This window comes from Ranitomeya variabilis, chromosome 8 (assembly GCF_051348905.1).
Source record: "Ranitomeya variabilis isolate aRanVar5 chromosome 8, aRanVar5.hap1, whole genome shotgun sequence".
Classification (NCBI taxonomy): Eukaryota; Metazoa; Chordata; class Amphibia; order Anura; family Dendrobatidae; genus Ranitomeya; species Ranitomeya variabilis.
This window is the reverse complement of record NC_135239.1, coordinates 67052595-67073663: the sequence shown is the minus strand read 5'-3', so window position 1 is coordinate 67073663 and position 21069 is coordinate 67052595. Positions and strand designations below refer to the sequence as shown.

The 21069-nt window shown below is 43.5% G+C and overlaps 1 protein-coding gene across 3 annotated transcripts in view; it reads right to left on the bottom strand.

Annotated features, from left to right (window-relative positions):
* Positions 1–14326, bottom strand: part of LOC143787566 (dimethylaniline monooxygenase [N-oxide-forming] 2-like) — a 78961-nt gene extending 64635 nt beyond the window's left edge. Inside the window, exons 1-2 of one of the 3 annotated variants that reach the window (XM_077276425.1) lie at positions 14090–14326; positions 12980–13077 (exon numbers count right to left, since the gene is read on the bottom strand). The gene's annotated coding sequence lies outside the window, so the exon portion shown is untranslated. Of the gene's footprint in view, positions 1–2228; positions 2411–12979; positions 13078–14089 lie in introns of those variants that run through there. The other 2 variants (XM_077276426.1, XM_077276424.1) reach the window with 2 other exon arrangements.
* Between the last annotated feature and the right edge of the window lie 6743 nt (positions 14327–21069).

The window sequence follows — 21069 nt, the reverse complement described above, 5'->3', positions numbered from 1 at the left end:
GGACAAAAGTATTGGGACACAATTCTTAATCATTTAAATTGGATTTTTCATTTAAGTTCTATTTACACAAGAGTATAAAATGCAGCAACATGCAGTCTGCTTGTACTAACATCTGTGGCCGAATGGCTCAATCTAAAGAGCTCACTGAATTTGAGTTGAGTATTTTACAGCAATAGGATGCAAGCATTTTATCAAATCAGTTTATGAAATTTCTTCCATCTTATATATTCAACTATGAATACACTATGAGCGGTATTAATGAAAATGTGACGTTTTTACGAACCACAGCAACTCAGCCACTAAGTGAGCACATGTAAAGTTACAGGGTGGGGTCTCCGAGTGCCAAGGAGCATAGCGCATAAAAGTCACTAACATTTAGCAGACTCCATAACTGTAGATCCAAATCTCCTCTGGCATTAATATCAGCACAAAAATGATGTGCTGGTAGCTTCGTTACATGGTTTTCCATGGCTAACCAGCTGCATGCAGGTCTTACCAAGCATATTACCAAGTGTTGGATGTTGTTGTCTGAAGCCACCACTACTGGACTCTGGAGCAGTGGAAATTTGTTCTGTGGCATGACCAATCATGCTCCTCTATCTGGATGTCTGATGGACTGGGTTTGTTGAATACCAGGAGAACGTTACCTGCCTGACTGCATGATGCCAACTGTAAAGTTTGGTGGAGGAGTGATAATGCTATGGACCCGTTTATTATGGTGGGCTTGGATTAGACTCTTCCTAGTGAAGGGAAATCTTAATGCTTCAAGAAAGTTTAGACAATTGTTTACATGCAACTTTGCAGGAACATATTATGAAAGGCCCATCTCTTTTCTCTTCCAGCATCACTGTACCCTGGTGCACAAAGCAAGCTCCACAAAAGACATAGATTGGTGTGTTTGCTGTAGAAAGACGCGATTTGCCAATACGAAGCTCTGACATCAACCCCATTGAACACCTTTGGCGTTAAGTGAAATGGAGATTGTGAGCCAAGACTTTTCAGCCAACATCGATTTCTGACCTCACAAATGTTCTTCTGCTCTTCCGAATAAATGGACAAAAATGTCCATAGACATATTCCACAATATGGTAAAAAAGCTTTGCTAGAAGAGTGGAGGCTGTTATAGCTGCAAAACGTAAACCAATGCCATACTAATGCCTGTGGATTTAGAATGGGATGTCAAAAACTCCTGTAGATGTAGCTCTCTCAATACTTTTGTCCATATAGTTTATATACACATAAAATATACTGCTCCAAAAAAATAAAGGGAACACTAAAATTCTGCATCATAGATATCACTGAATGAAATATTCCAGTTGTAAATCTTTATTCATTATATAGTGGAATGCTTTAGAACAGTAAAACCTAAATTGATCAATATAAACCACAACTGATATCCCATGGAGTCCCAATTGGGACAGTGAGGTCTAAGTCTGCAAGGACAGGGTCTTCTCCCCTCTGTACCAGTCTGTCATTGTAAATTTGGTTACTGTAAACGATATCTATAACTCTGTATGTAACCCCCTTTCTCATGTACAGCACCATGGAATTAACAGTGCTATATAAATAATAATAATAATAATAATAATAATAATAATAATAAAGTGCTGTGGAATTAATGGCAGTATTTAAGCAAGTAAAACTTATACATATACCCATACTGTATGTACGTACATACTTGACCTATCGTATGAAAAAAAAAAAATGAACATGACTTTGAACTAAATCTGTTTCATTAAGCAATCCCATTTCAACTCTATACATTTAATGCATTGATCAAAAAATAATTGCAATCCTTTAGAAAAAAAAAAATCATAAGGCTATTCTGCAAACCACAATTCCACAGCATCAATTGTCACGTTGTTTGTCATAAATGTTCCATCTTTTTTAAATTATTTTTTGAGTTTTGGAAAGAAACAGTCAGAAGAACGAGTCAAATACATATCATTAACATGTCTATTAGTACTGTGATGTTCACAATTGCACGGCCTTTCCTTTTTGGTGTTCAATTTTGAGAAATAAATATATGGTGTAACATGGATCTCTGTGTGGTGTGTTTGGGCCCCTTACAACATTATCATGATGTTTATTATGAGACAGACAACTAACAGTTCAGATACCCATTTCTTTCTTAAAATAAATAACGATTACAATATTTCAATGGCACCATAAAGGTTACAGTATATTCTCATTTCTGGACCTTAACATCAATTCACTGATGATGTTACCTGACCTGGACACTCCACACAGTAAGGTCTATATCTTCAGCCAGCTTTAGCAAGTGTTTCCGAGAAAGTTACTTCCTTGTCGGTTCCCCTTGTCGTACTCCGATATGTCCTTCTTTCGGAGGCATGTCTGAGTCTTTTATACCTGTATTAGCTACAGTTGTTTACTCTCATCCTGCCTAGAGGCATCTAATCCAAGGTAAGAGGAGAGGTCGATGTTCAGGCTGTGTTTCCCCACCCACCTGCCTAACAATATGAGAAGAATAATAATGGTGCGAGTGCCCAAAACCTGTATTTCATACAGATTTCCTAGAGGGCAAATAACCAAGACAAATGAGCCCTCTAACTTCTTAAGATCTAAAGGTCATAATTCTGAAATAACACGAGTGCTTAGGTTTTTAAACCAGGTTGGTCCAATGGAAGAGATTAATTGATACAGACTGGAAGGAGAACCATCACTATAATTATGTTTTAAGACGTTAAACCTTACATGCACAGACCTATCTATTCTATTTGCCAATGAATACAATCTCACACCATGCAAAAAATATACAACAAAATTCACACTAGCTGCCCTTTACTTTTTATGCTGGCTAAAAAAACCCAAAAAAACCTAAAGTTATAAACCTTCTGATAATATGTGACAGTGTGCAATCAATAATTAAACAAAAATATTCTTGGTGCAAACGGGAGTAAACTATATAGTCAATATGGATTTTGCAATGGAGCCCCTAAAATGTCTGGTGCAAGCAAGTCCCTTCCTAAGTCACATGCTCATTGACAGGACGTCCACCTGTGTAAAATCTAAGTGTCACATTTCTCTCAGTATATACACTTTACCCTTTCTGAAAGGCCACAGAGGCAAGACACACCACTAACCAAACATCATCATGAAGACCTCGGAGATCTCTAAACAAGTTAAGGACAAAGTTGTTGGGAAGTTCAAGTCAGGGATGGGTCATTTTGAGTTAGCCAAAAGACATGTGGGAGACTCCACAAATGTATGGAGAAAGGTGCTGTGGTCAGATGAGACCAAAATCCAACTTTTTAGCCACCAAGGTAAATGCTTTATCTGGAGACAAATGAACACAGCTCATCACCCCAAGAACACCACCCACGCAATGGAACATGGTGGTGGCAGCATCATGCGTTGGGGATGTTTTTTTGTCAGCAGTGACAGAGAAAATGGTCCGAGTCAAGGGGAAGATGGATGGTGCGAAGTACAGGGATATTCTTGAGCAAAACCTGCTTCAGTCTGTCAGTGATTTGAGACTAGGGTGCAGGTTCACCCTCCAACAGGGCAATGATCCAAAGCATATTGCTAAAACAACACTCGAGTGGTTTAAGGATAAAATGTGTAAATGTCAAAGCCCAGACCTTAATCCAACTGAGAATTTGTGGTCAGACTGGAAGATTGCTGTTCATCAGAAGAAATGTAACTTGAAGGAGCTGGGCAGTTTTGCCTTGAGGAATGGGCAAAAATCCCAGTGACAAGATGTGGAAAGCTCATAGAAATTTATCCAAAGTGACTGGCAGGTGTAATTGCCTCAAAAGGAGGCTCCTTAAAGTACTGACTTTAGGGGGTGAATAGTAATGCACACTGACATTTAAAAGTTATTATGTCCTACTTGTTTGCTTTGCAATAAAAAGAAAACCAAACGTTCACAGTTGCAAGAATGTTCTTTTTAAGAACTGATTCAAACCCTCAAAAAACTAGAAAACAGTGAAATTCCAGGATGTGAGGTAGCAAAACACATACAATGCCAAGGTGGGGAGTGAATACTTCCATAAGCTAATGTAATAGTATGGAGGGTAAGAGTAGGAGAGGAGATGGCAGACACCTGACTGTAATGGAGGCAAGTGAAGTACAGGCAAACTCATGACAAACTTGAGGCAAATGGGAAAAATTCTGCATTAATACCCACACAATTGGCCTCGGCCTAAGCCAACCTTAAAAAGGTTAGGGTGACAATGTCAGAGGAGTTCACTAGATTACCTTAGAAGTAGTGATGAGCGAGTATACTCGTTACATAGTTATTAAGGTTGAAGGAAGACTTTAAGTCCGTCTAGTTCAACCCATAGCCTAACCTAACATGCCCTAACATGTTGATCCAGAGGAAGGCAAAAAAAAACCATGTGGCAAAGAGTAAGCTCCACATTGGGGAAAAAAATTCCTTCCCGACTCCACATACAGCAATCAGACTAGTTCCCTGGATCAATGCCCTATCAAGGAATCTAGTGTATATACCCTGTAACATTATACTTTTCCAGAAAGGCATCCAGTCCCCTCTTAAATTTTAGTAATGAATCACTCATTAGTCATTACAACATCATACAGCAGAGAGTTCCATAGTCTCACTGCTCTTACAGTAAAGAACCCGCGTCTGTTATGATGCTTAAACCTTCTTTCCTCCAGACGTAGAGGATGCCCCCTTGTCCCTGTCTCAGGTCTATGATTAAAAAGATCATCAGAAAGGTCTTTGTACTGTCCCCTCATATATTTATACATTAAAATAAGATCACCCCTTAGTCTTCGTTTTTCCAAACTAAATAGCCCCAAGTGTAATAACCTATCTTGGTATTGCAGACCCCCCAGTCCTCTAATAACCTTGGTTGCTCGGGTTTTCTCGAGCATGCTCGGATGGTCTTTGTGAGTGCTCGGAAATTTAGTTTGTCGACACAGCTGCATGATTTGCAGCTGCTAGACAGCCTGAACACATGTGGGGATTGCCTGGTTGTTAGGGAATCCCCACATGTATTCAAGCTGTCCAGCAGCCGCAAATCATGCAGTTGCGTTAAAAAAAACCAAAACAAAACAACCTCCGAGCACTCACAAATGCTCGGAGACTACCCGAGCATGCTTGGGAAAACCTGAGCAACGAGTACACTCGCTCATCACTACTTAGAAGCCTTGCATGAACTACTGCGAAGGCTGGTAGCCATAGGAGAAAGTAGCAATGCCTGACTCTTGAGCTAGGACAGGTGATTAAAATATGGTGCTTACAAGCTACATTGAGATGCAACTTGGTGGAGCAATGACAGTCAGTCAAAAGAGCTTAATGCGGTCTTGAATATGGTTGAGCGACCTTAACTTTTATAGGATCGGGTCAGGTTTCACGAAACCCGACTTTCTCAAAAGTCGGGTCGAGTGAAATCGGCCGATCCTATAAAAAAGTCGGGGTCGGGGTCGGCCGAAACCCGAAACCCAATGCACTGCAATGGGATACTATGGTTCCCAGGGTCTGAAGGAGAGGAAACTCTCCTTCAGGCCCTGGGATCCATATTTAAGTGTAAAATAAAGAATTAAAATAAAAAATATTGATATACTCACCTGTCCGGCGGCCCCTGCAACTTACCGAGGGAACCGGCGGCCTGCTTTGGTTAAAATGAGCGCGTCCAGGGCCTTCCGTGACGTCACGGCTTTGTGATTGGTCGCGACGGCCCATGTGACCGCCACGCGACCAATCACAAGCCGCGGACGTCATTCTCAGGTCCTAAATTCCTAGAATTCTAAATTCTAGGAATTTAGGACCTGAGAATGACGTCCGCGGCTTGTGATTGGTCGCGTGGCGGTCACATGGGCCGTCGCGACCAATCACAAAGCCGTGACGTCATCTTAAGGTCCTTCACGCGCTGATTCTTAGGAAGGAAGGCTGCCGGAAAGAAGCAGGGCGCGTCCGAGGGTGAGTATATTCCTATTAGGCATATACTCACCCTCGGCTTCTTTCCGGCAGCCTTCCTTCCTAAGAATCAGCGCGTGAAGGACCTTAAGATGACGTCACGGCTTTGTGATTGGTCGCGACGGCCCATGTGACCGCCACGCGACCAATCACAAGCCGTGACGTCACCGCAGGCCATTCACGCACTGATTCTTAGGAAGGAAGGCTGCCGTTTAGTACCAGGGCGCGTCAGAGGGTGAGTATATCAATATTTTTTATTTTGATTCTTTATTTTACACTTAAATATGGATTCCGATACCGATTCCCGATATCGCAAACATATCGGAACTCGGTATCGGAATTCCGATCCCAGATTCAGAAGATCCCGACCTCATGGCCGACCCCACACAGGGGTCGAGTCGGGTTTCATGAAACCCGACTTTGCCAAAAGTCGGCGACTTCTGAAAATGGCCGACCCGTTTCGCTCAACCCTAGTCTTGAAGACAAAAAATACACACAAGATACTGAACCGATTTCTCTTTTGTTCATTATCTTTACATTTTATAAATGTATCAAAATAAACACTTATTTTTTAAAGCATTCTTATTTTGAAACATTTTTTCCCACATCTGCCTCAGAGGGATTGTGTAGGTTTCTGATGATTTACTGCAGAACATTGCGATTCTACAATGACGGAAGTGGGCAGTCATATGACCACAATTATGCACTATACATACTTCCGGCCACATTTCCGACTAAACGTGTGCGGCTTCAGTGAATTCACCTGTATTGAGCAAGACTGAAAACATCTAATTGAAATGTTGCCAGGAGCATACATATCACCTACAGTACTTGCGGTCACATGACCGCCTGCCCTTGCCGCTGCCACCAGAGAATTATGATAGATTGCTTTACAAGCTGTGAGGGGGCAAAAATCGGCAATCACAAAGTAACTACAGACTTTCATCATAAACCTAGGCACCCTCTTTAAATTTTTACACAGCATAATATAATTATTTATTTAGGTTTAAAAAAAAAAAAAAAAAAAAAAAAAAAGAAAGAAAGGAAAGAAAGGAAAGAAAGGAAAGAAAGGAAAGAAAGGAAAGAAAGGAAAGAAAGGAAAGAAAGGAAAGAAAGGAAAGAAAGGAATTTAGTGGGAATTAAACAATAAATTTATAAATAATGGATTTATAAATCAAGAATAATCTAGAAAGGATCAGGCCGACACACTTATTCACAGATACATGCTTCTCATTTAAAAGTCCTAAATTCCTCACATCCCACAAACTCTGCATCACACAAGTCATAATTAGGGTTGAGCGAAACGGGTCGGCCATTTTCAGAAGTCGCCGACTTTTGGCAAAGTCGGGTTTCATGAAACCCGACCCAACCCCTGTGTGGGGTCGGCCATGAGGTCGGCGATCTTCTGAATCCGGTATCGGAATTCCGATACCGAGTTCCGATATGTTTGCGATATCAGGAATCAGTATCGGAATCCATATTTAAGTGTTAAATAAAGAATCAAAATAAAAAATATTGATATACTCACCCTCGGACGCGCCCTGGTACTAACCGGCAGCCTTCCTTCCTAAGAATGAGCGCGTGAATGACCTGCGGTGACGTCGCGGCTTGTGATTGGTCGCGAGCGGTCACATGGGTGGTCACGCGACCAATCACAAGCCGCGACGTCATCTAAGGTCCTTCACGCGCTCATTCTTAGGAAGGAAGGCTGCCGGAAAGAAGCAGGGCGTGTCCGAGGGTGAGTATATACCTAATAGGAATATACTCACCCTCGGACGCGCCCTGCTTCTTTCCGGCAGCCTTCCTTCCTAAGAATGAGCGCGTGAAGGACCTTAGATGACGTCGCGGCTTGTGATTGGTCGCGTGACCGCCCATGTGACCGCTTGCGACCAATCACAAGCCGCGACGTCACCGCAGGTCATTCACGCGCTCATTCTTAGGAAGGAAGGCTGCCGGTTAGTACCAGGGCGCGTCCGAGGGAGAGTATATCAATATTTTTTATTTTGATTCTTTATTTTACACATTAATATGGATCCCAGGGCCTGAAGGAGAGTTTCCTCTCCTTCAGACCCCGGGAACCATAGTATCCCATTGCACTGCATTGGGTTTCGTGTTTCGGCCGACCCCGACTTTTTTATAGGATCGGCCAATTTCACTCGACCCGACTTTTGAGAAAGTCGGGTTTCGTGAAACTCGACCCGATCCTATAAAAATAAAAGTCGCTCAACCCTAGTCATAATTAACCATAGTATTCTATTTTTCACACGACCACATGCACCAATTCCAAACATTGCAACACGCCAATCAATAAAACTCACACCCGCTAACTCCTTACACATCCCACCTACACACGTCCACACACTGTACGCGTAATCACAGTCACACAAATTATGCCACACTGTCTCATCCACCACATCCTTCTTTCGGGCACACATCCATTCTGGTCAGACCTCTTCTCTTCTGAACCTGTCGCACACGCAAAATATTGTGCCACCACATGTATCCAGGACTTGAGCTACAAGTGTCGCATTCCTTGTGTAAAGTCATTCATGATCAATACACAGCACTAAAAGTGTCTTACCTGGGCCAAGGAGAAAAAGAACAGGACTGTTGCTCAGTAGTGTTGAGCGATACCTTCCGATATGCAAAGGTATCGGTATCGGATTGGATCGGCCGATATCCAAAAAATATCGGATATCGCCAATACCGATACCAAAGCATATCAATGGGACACAAAATATCGGAATGGTTCCCAGGGTCTGAAGGAGAGGAAACTCTCCTTCAGGCCCTGGGATCCATATTCATGTATAAAATAAAGAATAAAAAAAAAAAATATTGATATACTCACCCCTCAGACGGCCCCGGCTCTCACCGGTCCAAGCGTCTGCCTCCGTTCCTAAGAATGCAGCGTGAAGGACCTTCGATGACGTCGCGGCTTGTGATTGGTCGCGTGACCGCTCACGCGACCAATCACAAGCTGCGACGTCATCGAAGGTCCTTCACTCCCTGCATTCTTAGGAACGGAGGCACCGCTAAGGTCCAGGGTCCGCCGGAGGGGTGAGTATATCAATATTTTTTTTTTAAATTATTTATTTTTTACATGAATATGGATTCCAGGGCCTGAAGGAGAGTCTCCTCTCCTCCAGACCCTGGGAACCATATGCACCGCACACTTCCGATTCCAATTTCCGATATCGCAAAAATATCAGAACTCGGTATCGGAATTCCGATACAGCAAATATTGGCCGATACCCGATATTTGCAGTATCGGAATGCTCAACACTATTGCTCAGTGGTCCAAGGTGTTGTTTTCAGATTAAATTAAATTTTGCATTTCATTTGGAAATCAAGGTCCCAGAGTCTGGAGGAAGAGTGGAGAGGCCACAGTCCAGCTGCTTTACGTCTAGTGTGAAGTTTCCACAATCAGTGATGGTCTGGGGAGCCATGCCATCTCCTGGTGTAGGTCCTCTGTGTTTTATCAAGACCAAAGTCAGTACAGCCGTCTACCAGGAAATTCTTCATGCTTCCCTAAGCAGACAAGCTTTTTGGAGATGGAAATTTAATTCTCCAGCAGGACTTGACACATGTCCACACTGCCAAAACTACCAATACCTGGTTTAAAAAAAAAACAGTATATCTGTCCTTGACTGGCCAGAAAACTCGCCTGACCTTAACCCCCTAGAGAATCTATTGGGTATTGTCAAGAGGAAGATGAGAGACACCAGACCCAACAATGCAGATGAGCGGAAGGCTGCTGTCAGAGCAACCTGGGCTTCCATAACACCTCAGCAGTGCCACAGGCTGATCACCTCCATGCCACGCCGCATTGATGCAGTAATTAATGCCAAAGGAGCCCCAACCAAGTATTGAGTGTATTTACTGAACAAACATTTCAGTAGGCCAACATTCCAGATTTTATAATAATTTTTCAAGCTGGTGTTGTCAAGTATTCTAATTTACTGAGATAAAGACTTGAGTTTTCATTGGCTGTAAGCAATAATCATCAAAATAAACAGAAATAAACACTTGAAACAGATCACCGTTTGTAATAACTATATAATATATGAGTTTCACTTTTTGTATTAAAGAACTGAAATAAATTAACTTTTTGATGATATTCTAATTTTGTGAGAAGAGATAAGAAGGTGCACCAAGGACCAGATGGTGGACACTGAGGTGCCGAAGGACTGGTAAGGTGAGCGGTGAGTATAGTTATCACCTTATTCATTACATTTCACGTTTATTATTGTTTAGGTCTGGAGAGACCCCAGAGCCCAATATGGTATATTCAATTCATGGGAATAACCTCGAATTTCAAAAGAAAATCTGCGCAAACAGGTAAATTTGAATCTTGCCTGATCTGTTGATCTCTACCAATAATCCAAGAGAAATGGGAGAACCTGTATGTATGGTTAGAGAGATGCCTTTGGGTGAAGTAGACAATGAGATGACCTATGCAAGAATGTACTAAAGGCGAAGTGCCACACCTATGAGCCACAGTGAAGACAGCAAAAGACTTTCAGTGAACTTATAGATATTGTATGTAACACACTGACGTGTACAGCAACATATATTTCAATGTGTGTACCTGTGTCAGTGTCTCCGGTTCGTGTGAAAACAGTCACCTTATGTATCGGAGACACGGACGTGTGAAAAAGTATATTAAGAAACTTCCAGGGTAGACAGTCTATGGTCTGGGTGTGGTGCATGGATTATTCACTGCTCTTGATTGCAGATTAAAAAGATCTCAATAGTCCAAAAGGGGATGTTCTCCAGCACCAAAGGAGAAAAGTTAAAATGTAACCTTTAACCCCTTAACCCACGAAGCTTTTTTCATTTTTGCGTTTCCGTTTTTTGCTCCCCTTCTTCCCAGAGCCATAACTTTTTTATTTTTTATTTTTCCGTCAATATGGCCATGTGAGGGCTTGTTTTTTGTGGGACGAGTGGTACTTTTGAACAACTCCATTTGTTTTACCATGTCATGTACCAAAAAACAGGAAGAAAATACAAGTTTGGTGAAATTGCAAAAAAAAGTGCAATCCCACACTTGTTTTTTGTTTGGGTTTCTTACTACGTTCACTAAATGCTAAAACTGACCTGCCATTATGATTTTCCAGGTCATTCCGAGTTCATATACACCAAACATGTCTAGTTTCATTTTTATGTAAGTGGTCAAAGAAAATTCCAAACTTCGCTAAAAAAAAAAACAACAAAAAAACAAAAACAAAATTGCCCCATTTTCCGATACCCGTAGCGTCTCCATTTTTTGTTATCTTGGGTTAGCTGAGGGCTTATTTTGTGTGTGTCGGGCTGACGTTTTTAATGATACCATATTGGTGCAGATACCATCTTTTGATCGCCCGTTATTACATTTTAATGTCACGGCGACCAAAAAAAATGTAATTTTGGCGTTTCAGGTTAATTTTTTTTATTGATAGATCGGGCAATTCTGAATGCGGCGATACTAAATATTTGTATGTTTGATTTTTTTCATTGTTTTATTTTGAATGGGGCGAAAGGGGGGTGATTTGAACACACACACACACATATATACATACACACACACACACACACACATACATATTTTATTTTTATTTTTTTTAATTATGTTTTTAAAAACATTTTTTTTTTTTTACTTTTGGCATGCTTCAATAGTCTCCATAGAAGACTAGAAGCTGCTATAGCGTGACCAGCTCTGCTGTGTAGAGGTGATGTTCAGATCGCCTCTATACAGTAGATTTACTGACTTACTATGGGTGGCGCTCACAGCAAGCCAGCATTGACAACCATAGAGGTCTCCAGGAGATCTCCGGTTGTCATGCCAATCAAGTGACAGGAGTCACCGGTGTGTGTATTTCCAGCCCGATGGCCAGAAGCACGAATTAAATCCCTCTGTCATAGTTTGACAGCGGCATTTAACTGGTTAAAGGGAACCTGTCACCCCAAAAATTGTATCTGAGCTAAGCCCACTGGCATCAGGGGCTTATCTACAGCATTCTGTAATGCTGTAGATAAGCCCCCCCGATGTAACCTGAAAGATGAGAAATACAGGTTATATTATACTCACCCAGGGGCGATCCCGCTGCAGTCTGATCCGATGGGTGTCACGATCTGGGTCCAGCGCCTCCTATCTTCATTCGATGACGTCCATTTCTTGCAGTGGCTCCGACGCAGGCATCGGGAAAGGTCAGAGAGCCTTTGCGCCTGCACACTGCAGTACTTTGCTCTGCCCTCAACAGAGCAGACAAAGTACGCCTGCGCCGGAGCCGCGGCAAGACGACAAGAAGAGGACGTCATCGGATGAATATAGGAGGCGCTGGACCCGGATCGTGATGCCCATTGGACCGGGCTGCAGCGGGACCACCCCTGGGTGAGTATAATATAACCTTTATTTCTCATCATTCAGGTTACATCGGGGGCTTATCTACAGCATTAGAGAATGGACATGTGCTGCGTCCAAAGCGCTGCCAATTACTGAACATCTGCACATACCCTAATGCATATTTGTTTTGGGTAAACAAAAAACCCTTAAACATATTTGACAGTTTGGTGAGATGTACTTCCTTAACCCCTTAAGGCCCAATTTTTTCTTTCAGCACTTCATGTTTTTTCTCCCCTTATTCCAAGAGCCATAACTTTTTCATCTACATAGCCATATGAGTCTTTTTTTAATGGTAATATAACTTATAATGATGTAATATACTGGAAAGCAGGAAAAAAATTTCAGGGAGACAACATATGATGTACATAGTTCAGTATGTTTTGGACCGCAAGAGGCATCAGACCAGAGGACACACCCAGGCCTAGACGAAGGAAGAAAAAAAGACAGACTTCATAGAAATTAAACTTCCATGATGATCTAAGGCTACTTTAACATTAGCGTCGTGAACTGCACGTCGCTATGCATTGTTTTGCAGAAAAAACGCATCCTGCAAAAGTGCTTGCAGGATGCATTTTTTCTCCATAGACTAGCATTAGCGACGCATTGCCACACATCACAACCGTCGTGCGACGGTTGCGTCGGACCGTCGGCACAAAAAAATACCCGTGTTATTTTGATGCATTTTCACTTGCCTTTTTTCCGATAGACTCAAATGGGTAAAAAGAAACACTTCAAAGGGCTGAAAGAACTGACATGCTGATGATCCGAGCAACACCTCAATGGTTCAAATCTGAAAGGGAAAAAAAAAATTAAATATAGCCAGTGTGTGCATGATACCCCAGACCTAGGTATAATCATTCACCCTGGCTCTAGTACCATTTTGCCACAGCTACTCAAGGGGTTTTTTTTTTTGGAAAGGCTTCGGAGGTTTTGTCACGATGACTATAGTGCACGTGATCTATCACTGGGCTCAGTGTTCACAAGTGGTCTACCATGACATGATTGTTAATGCTAGTGATTGGCAATGGTGGTGATGTGTGCTGTGGAAAAGCAAAGAAGAGTGAGTATTGTGCTTTGTATTTTCCATTTCTGAAAGTCTATTGGCAAATCAAATTTAATGTTGCACAACCGGTTTAAGAGGGTGGGGAGAGTAATGACAAAGTACAGCAGAATTCATTGAACATTGTATCAAATATAGCTATCTTTCCTTCATCGAGAAGTGGAGTGCGGGGAGATAGTGTTACACATGGGTTGGTGGAGCAGCGTGCGACGGGTACTTTTTAGACCCAGTCTAGCACGGTTTAATAGACCTTTACAAAGTCTAAGGCCCCTTTCATATTGCGTTCTTGCCCACGTTCAATGGTCCCGTTGGGGCTTGCGTTGGAACCCCTCGCAAAATGCGATTAGGGTATATGCACTGAAGAGCCATTGACTATAGTTGTGCCAACATGCGCTCTGTTCTGCATCATTGTCGAGCATATAAGCCTACTGGAGGTGGACACTCAGGCGCAGTCTGCTACATTATCGGGGCGATTCGAATGCAAGCCCCGACAGGACCACTGAATGTGGGCAAGAATGCCACGTGAAAGCATCCTGACAAGGTCCATGCAGCAATAACTAAAAACAGCCAATTCCAGTGTATATATATATAAGTACAGTACATGGAATCAATCTTTTATACACAATAACAGTTCTTCTTACTATGGTAATGGGGCAATCACTTGATATTGTTAGCAATATAAATAAGACTTGCACTTAATCTAAAGTTCAGTGAGAAATATAAACGGGGTTCGCCAGCTCACCACAAGGGTATAGTCTTTGTCTCCATGATTCAAAACTTTGCAGGGATGGATGATAAGGAAATCAGCATCAGATCTTTTAAAGACTTCTCATATAATTGTAAGCTCAGCACTTATTCTTGTCTGATTTAAAGGGTATATTCTCTAATCCATTATCAATAAAAACATTGTGAATTACTGCGCAGGGCCAAGTTCCTATGCAAACAAATCGTCCTTACTTATAGCCCAATTCTCTAAGCTAAATCCCAGCTTTAAAACATTACACCCCCACTCCACAGGTGCAGATAAACAGACCATGCTATTGAACTTTGTGTTAGGTCTCGTTCAGATGTCAGTGTTTTTCAGGTATGAAAACAAATGGTCCAGGTGTCGGTGTTTTGAATCAGTGTGTCAGAAGTGATCAGTGTTTTTCACGAATGGATAAGTATATTACAAAGCTTCTCCTATCTTTTATCCATGTGCTGTAAGTCTATTTCATGGACCCATAGACTTGTGTTAGTGCTTTCCTCGTGCAGCTGGACAAAACAAACATGTCTCCATGTATATCATTTTTTTTCTGAATGTAAACTAAGGCTATATTCACATGATGCAGTTTAACACTCTACACCAGTGTTTCCCAAACTCCAGTCCTCACGGACCCCACGGGTCATGTATTCAGGATTTCCTTAGTATTGTGCAAGTAGTGGAAGTATCATCAAGGCATCAGGAATTGTCTCACCTGTGCAACACTATGGAAATCTTGAAAACATGACCCGTGGGGTCCGTGAGGACTGGAGTTTGAGAAATACTGCTCTACACTATTAGGCCGGCCTCACACTAGTGAGTTTTACGGACGTAAGAGCGCAGAAATTACGTCCGTAAAACTCGCAAAATAAACGGCACAATTATTCTCAATGGGGCTGCTCCTATTAGCCGTATATTACGGTTCAGTATTATACGGCTTTCTACGGCCGTACAAAATCGCACCATGCTGCGTTTGTCAGCGTATTGCGCAAAAAAATCGCCAATGAAAGTCTATGGGGGCGAGAAAAATACGGATTCCACACGGACCTGCAGTATGACTTGCGAGAAATACGCAGCGCTGTTAGTGAAAAGTCGGTAATTCAATTGCCGGCTTTTCATTTCTCCTGCACAAACCCGACAGGATATGAGACATGGTTTACATACAGTAAACCATCTCATATCCCCTTTTTTTTTGCATATTCCACACTACTAATGTTAGTAGTGTGTATGTGCAAAATTTCAGCGCTGTAGCTGCTGAAATAAAGGGTTAAATGGCGGAAAAAATTGGCGTGGGCTCCCGCGCAATTTTCTCCGCCAGAATGGTAAAGCCAGTGACTGAGGGCAGATATTAATAGCCAGGAGAGGGTCCATGGTTATTGGCCCCCCCGTGGCTAAAAACATCTGCCCCCAGCCACCCCAGAAAAGGCACATCTGGAAGATGCGCCTATTCTGGCACTTGGCCACTCTCTTCCCACTCCCTGTAGCGGTGGGATATGGGGTAATGAAGGGTTAATGCCACCTTGCTATTGGAAGGTGACATTAAGCCAGATTAATAATGGAGAGGCGTAAATTATGACACCTATCCATTATTAATCCAATTGTTGGAAAGGGTTAAAAAACACACACACATGATTTAAAAGTAGTTTAATGAAATAAACACAGCGGTTGTTGTAATAATTTATTGTTCTCTCAATCCATCAGCAACACCCTCGCTTGGAAAAATAATAAACGCACAAGATACATAACTTCTGATGACCTGTCACGTCCCACGAAGTAATCCATCTGAAGGGGTTAACTAATATTACAGGCATGAGCTGCGATAAACCACTCGCTCGTACCTGTAATCCCCGGGTGCTGAAAGGAAAGCAGGATCTGTACTTACATTGAGTCGCGGTGAGGCGCCCTCTGGTGGATGTTCTCATGAACTGCAGCCTGGGAACTTTTTCCCACGCTCCAGGTCATATGAGGACATCCACCAGGGGGCGCATCACCGCGACTGAAGGAAATGTAGGTCAATGACCTACATTTCCTTCATTCGCTGGGGATTACAGGCACGGAGCACAGCTGCATTTAGCAGGGCTCCTGCCTGTAAAATTATTAACCCCTTCAGATGGATTACTTCGTGGGACGAGACGGTTCACCAGAAGGTATGTATCTTGTGCGTTTATTATTTTTCCAAGCGAGGGTGTTCCTGATGGATTGAGAGAACAATAAATTATTACAACAACCGCTGTGTTTATTTCATTGAACTACTTTTAAAGGGAACCTATCACCCCGTTTTTTTCGGTATGAGATAAAAATACTGTTAAATAGGGCCTGAGCTATGCGTTACAATAGTGTAGTTTGTGGACCCCGATTCCCCACCTATGCTGCCGAAATACGTTACCAAAGTAGTCGTTTTCGCCTGTCAATCAGGCTGGTCAGGTCGGATGGGCGTGGTTTCTTCCCCCAGATATTGCGTAGTTTTCCGTTGGTGGCGTAGTGGTGTGCGCATGTCCAAGGTCCCGAATCCTGCACAGGGGTGTGAAAATAGCAGCGATGTCCGTTATTCCATTGGTGATCGGTGGGCGCGGCCATCTTGCTTTGGCCGCGCGTGCGCAGAAGCGGCGCTCTGCTGGCCGCGGCTTCAGGAAAATGGCCGCCGCGATATCCATCTGCGCACGCGCGGCATCCCGCGGCCATTTTCCTGAAGCCGCGGCCAGCAGAGCGCCGCTTCTGCGCACGCGCGGCCAAAGCAAGATGGCCGCGCCCACCGATCACCAATGGAATAACGGACATCGCTGCTATTTTCACACCCCTGTGCAGGATTCGGGACCTTGGACATGCGCACACCACTACGCCACCAACGGAAAACTACGCAATATCTGGGGGAAGAAACCACGCCCATCCGACCTGACCAGCCTGATTGACAGGCGAAAAAGACTACTTTGGTAACGTATTTCGGCAGCATAGGTGGGGAATCGGGGTCCACAAACTACACTATTGTAATGCACAGCTCAGGCCCTATTTAACAGTATTTTTATCTCATACCGAAAAAAACGGGGTGATAGGTTCCCTTTAAATCATGTGTGTGTGTGTTTTTTAACCCTTTCCAATAATTGGATTAATAATGGATAGGTGACATAATTGACGCCTCTCCATTATTAATCTGGCTTAATGTCACCTTCCAATAGCAAGGTGGCATTAACCCTTCCTTACCCCATATCCCACCGCTACAGGGAGTGGGAAGAGAGTGGCCAAGTGCCAGAATAGGCGCATCTTCCAGATGTGCCTTTTCTGGGGTGGCTGGGGGCAGATGTTTTTAGCCACGGGGGGGCCAATAACCATGGGCCCTCTCCTGGCTATTAATATCTGCCCTCAGTCACTGGCTTTACCATTCTGGCGGAGAAAATTGCGCGGGAGCCCACGCCAATTTTTTCCGCCATTTAACCCTTTATTTCAGCAGCTACAGCGCTGAAATTTTGCACATACACACTACTAACTTTAGTAGTGTGGAATATGCAAAAAAAAGGGGATATGAGATGGTTTACTGTATGTAAACCATGTCTCATATCCTGTCGGGTTTGTGCAGGAGAAATGAAAAGCCGGCAATTGAATTACCGACTGTTCACAGATATCGCGCTGAATGAAATCTAAATACAGAATATACACTCACTGGCCACTTTATTAGGTACACCATGCTAGTAACGGGTTGGACCCCCTTTTGCCTTCAGAACTGTCTCAATTCTTCGTGGCATAGATTCAACAAGGTGCTGGAAGCATTCCTCAGAGATTTTGGTCCATATTGACATGATGGCATCACACAGTTGCCGCAGATTTGTCGGCTGCACATCCCAAAGATGCTCCATACAAGGCAGGATGGATCCATGCTTTCATGTTGTTTACGCCAAATTCTGACCCTACCATCCGAATGTCGCAGCAGAAATCGAGACTCATCAGACCAAGCAACGTTTTTCCAATCTTCTACTGTCCAATTTCGATGAGCTTGTACAAATTGTAGCCTCAGTTTCCTGTTCTTAGCTGAAAGGAGTGGTACCCGGTGTGGTCTTCTGCTGCTGTAGCCCATCTGCCTCAAAGTTCGACGCACTGTGCGTTCAGAGATGCTCTTAGGCCTACCTTGGTTGTAACGGGTGGCGATTTGAGTCACTGTTGCATACCTCCCAACTTTTGAAGATGGGAAAGAGGGACAAAGTTTGCGGCGCGCTTTGCGCGCCGCGGCAAATTTTAGGCCACGCCTCTGACCACACCCATTCATAATTAGTCACACCCATATCCACATCCCAACCACACCCATTTAGCACTGCTGATCACACTGTTTCATATACAATAATTATAGACAAAAAAAAATGGCCACACAGTGCTCCATACTGTATAATGACCACACATGATGCCCCATACTGTATAATGGTCACACATGACGCTCCATACTGTATAATGAACACACATGACGCTCCATACTGTATAATGACCGCATGCATACTGTATAATGGCCGCACATGATGCTCCATACTGTATAATGACCGCACATGATGCTCCATACTGTATAATGGCCACACATGATGCTCCATACTGTATAATGGCCGCACATGATGCTCCATACTGTATAATGGCCGCACATGATGCTCCATACTGTATAATGACCGCACATGATGCTCCATACTGTATAATGGCCACACAGTGCTCCATACTGTATAATGGCCACACATGATGCTCCATACTGTATAATGACCACACATGATGCCCCATACTGTATAATGGCCACACATGATGCTCCATACTGTATAATGGCCACACACAGTTCTCCATACTGTATAATGACCGCACATGATGCTCCATACTGTACGATGACCACACATGACGCTCCATAATATATAATGACCACACATGACGCTCCATAATATATAATGAACACACATGACACTCCATACTGTATAATGAACACACATGATGCTCCATACTGTATAATGACCGCACATGATGCTCCATACTGTATAATGACCGCACATGATGCTCCATACTGTATAATGACCGCACATGATGCTCCATACTGTATGACCGCAAATGATGCTCCATACTGTATGACCGCAAATGATGCTCCATACTGTATAATGACCGCACATGATGCTCCATACTGTATAATGACCGCACATGATGCTCCATACTGTATGACCGCAAATGATGCTCCATACTGTATGACCGCAAATGATGCTCCATACTGTATAATGACCGCACATGATGCTCCAGACTGTATAATGACCGCACATGATGCTCCATACTGTATAATGGCCGCACATGATGCTCCATACTGTATAATGACCGCACATGATGCTCCATACTGTATGACCGCAAATGATGCTCCATACTGTATAATGACCGCACATGATGCTCCAGACTGTATAATGACCGCACATGATGCTCCAGACTGTATAATGACCGCACATGATGCTCCAGACTGTATAATGACCGCACATGATGCTCCATACTGTATAATGGCCGCACATGATGCTCCATACTGTCTAATGACCGCACATGATGCTCCATACTGTATAATGACCGCACATGATGCTCCATACTGTATAATGGCCACACATGATGCTCCATACTGTATAATGGCCGCACATGATGCTCCATACTGTATAATGGCCGCACATGATGCTCCATACTGTCTAATGACCGCACATGATGCTCCATACTGTATAATGACCGCACATGATGCTCCATACTGTATAATGGCCACACATGATGCTCCATACTGTATAATGGCCACACATGATGCTCCATACTGTATAATGGCCGCACATGATGCTCCATACTGTATAATGGCCGCACATGATGCTCCATACTGTCTAATGACCGCACATGATGCTCCATACTGTATAATGACCGCACATGATGCTCCATACTGTATAATGGCCGCACATGATGCTCCATACTGTATAATGGCCGCACATGATGCTCCATACTGTATAATGGCCGCACATGATGCTCCATACTGTATAATGACCGCACATGATGCTCCATACTGTATAATGACCGCACATGATGCTCCATACTGTATAATGACCGCACATGATGCTCCATACTGTATAATGACCGCACATGATGCTCCATACTGTATAATGGCCGCACATGATGCTCCATACTGTATAATGGCCGCACATGATGCTCCATACTGTATAATGACCGCACATGATGCTCCATACTGTATAATGGCCACACATGATGCTCCATACTGTATAATGGCCACACATGATGCTCCATACTGTCTAATGACCGCACATGATTCTCCATACTGTATAATGACCGGACATAATGCTCCATACTGTATAATGACATACAGGCACGCAGCTCACACGCACGCAGCTCACACACGCACGCAGCTCACAAACACATGCAGCTTTGACACAAATGCATCACACACGCAGCCATCACACACACACGCAGCCATCACACACACACGCAGCCATCACACACACACACGCAGCCATCACACACACACACACGCAGCCATCACACACACACACACGCAGCCATCACACACACACGCAGCCATCACACACACACGCAGCCATCACACACACACACGCAGACATCACACACACACACGCAGACATCACACACACACACGCAGACATCACACACACACACACAGCCATCACACACACGCAGCCATCACACACACACACGCAGCCATCACACACACACACACACGCAGCCATCACACACACACGCAGCCATCACACCCACACACGCAGCCATCACACCCACACACGCAGCCATCACACCCACACACACGCAGCCATCACACACACACGCAGCCATCACACACACACACGCAGCCATCACACACACACGCAGCCATCACACACGCAGCCATCACACACGCAGCCATCACACCCACACACACGCAGCCATCACACACACACACACGCAGCCATCACACACACGCAGCCATCACACACACGCAGCCATCACACACA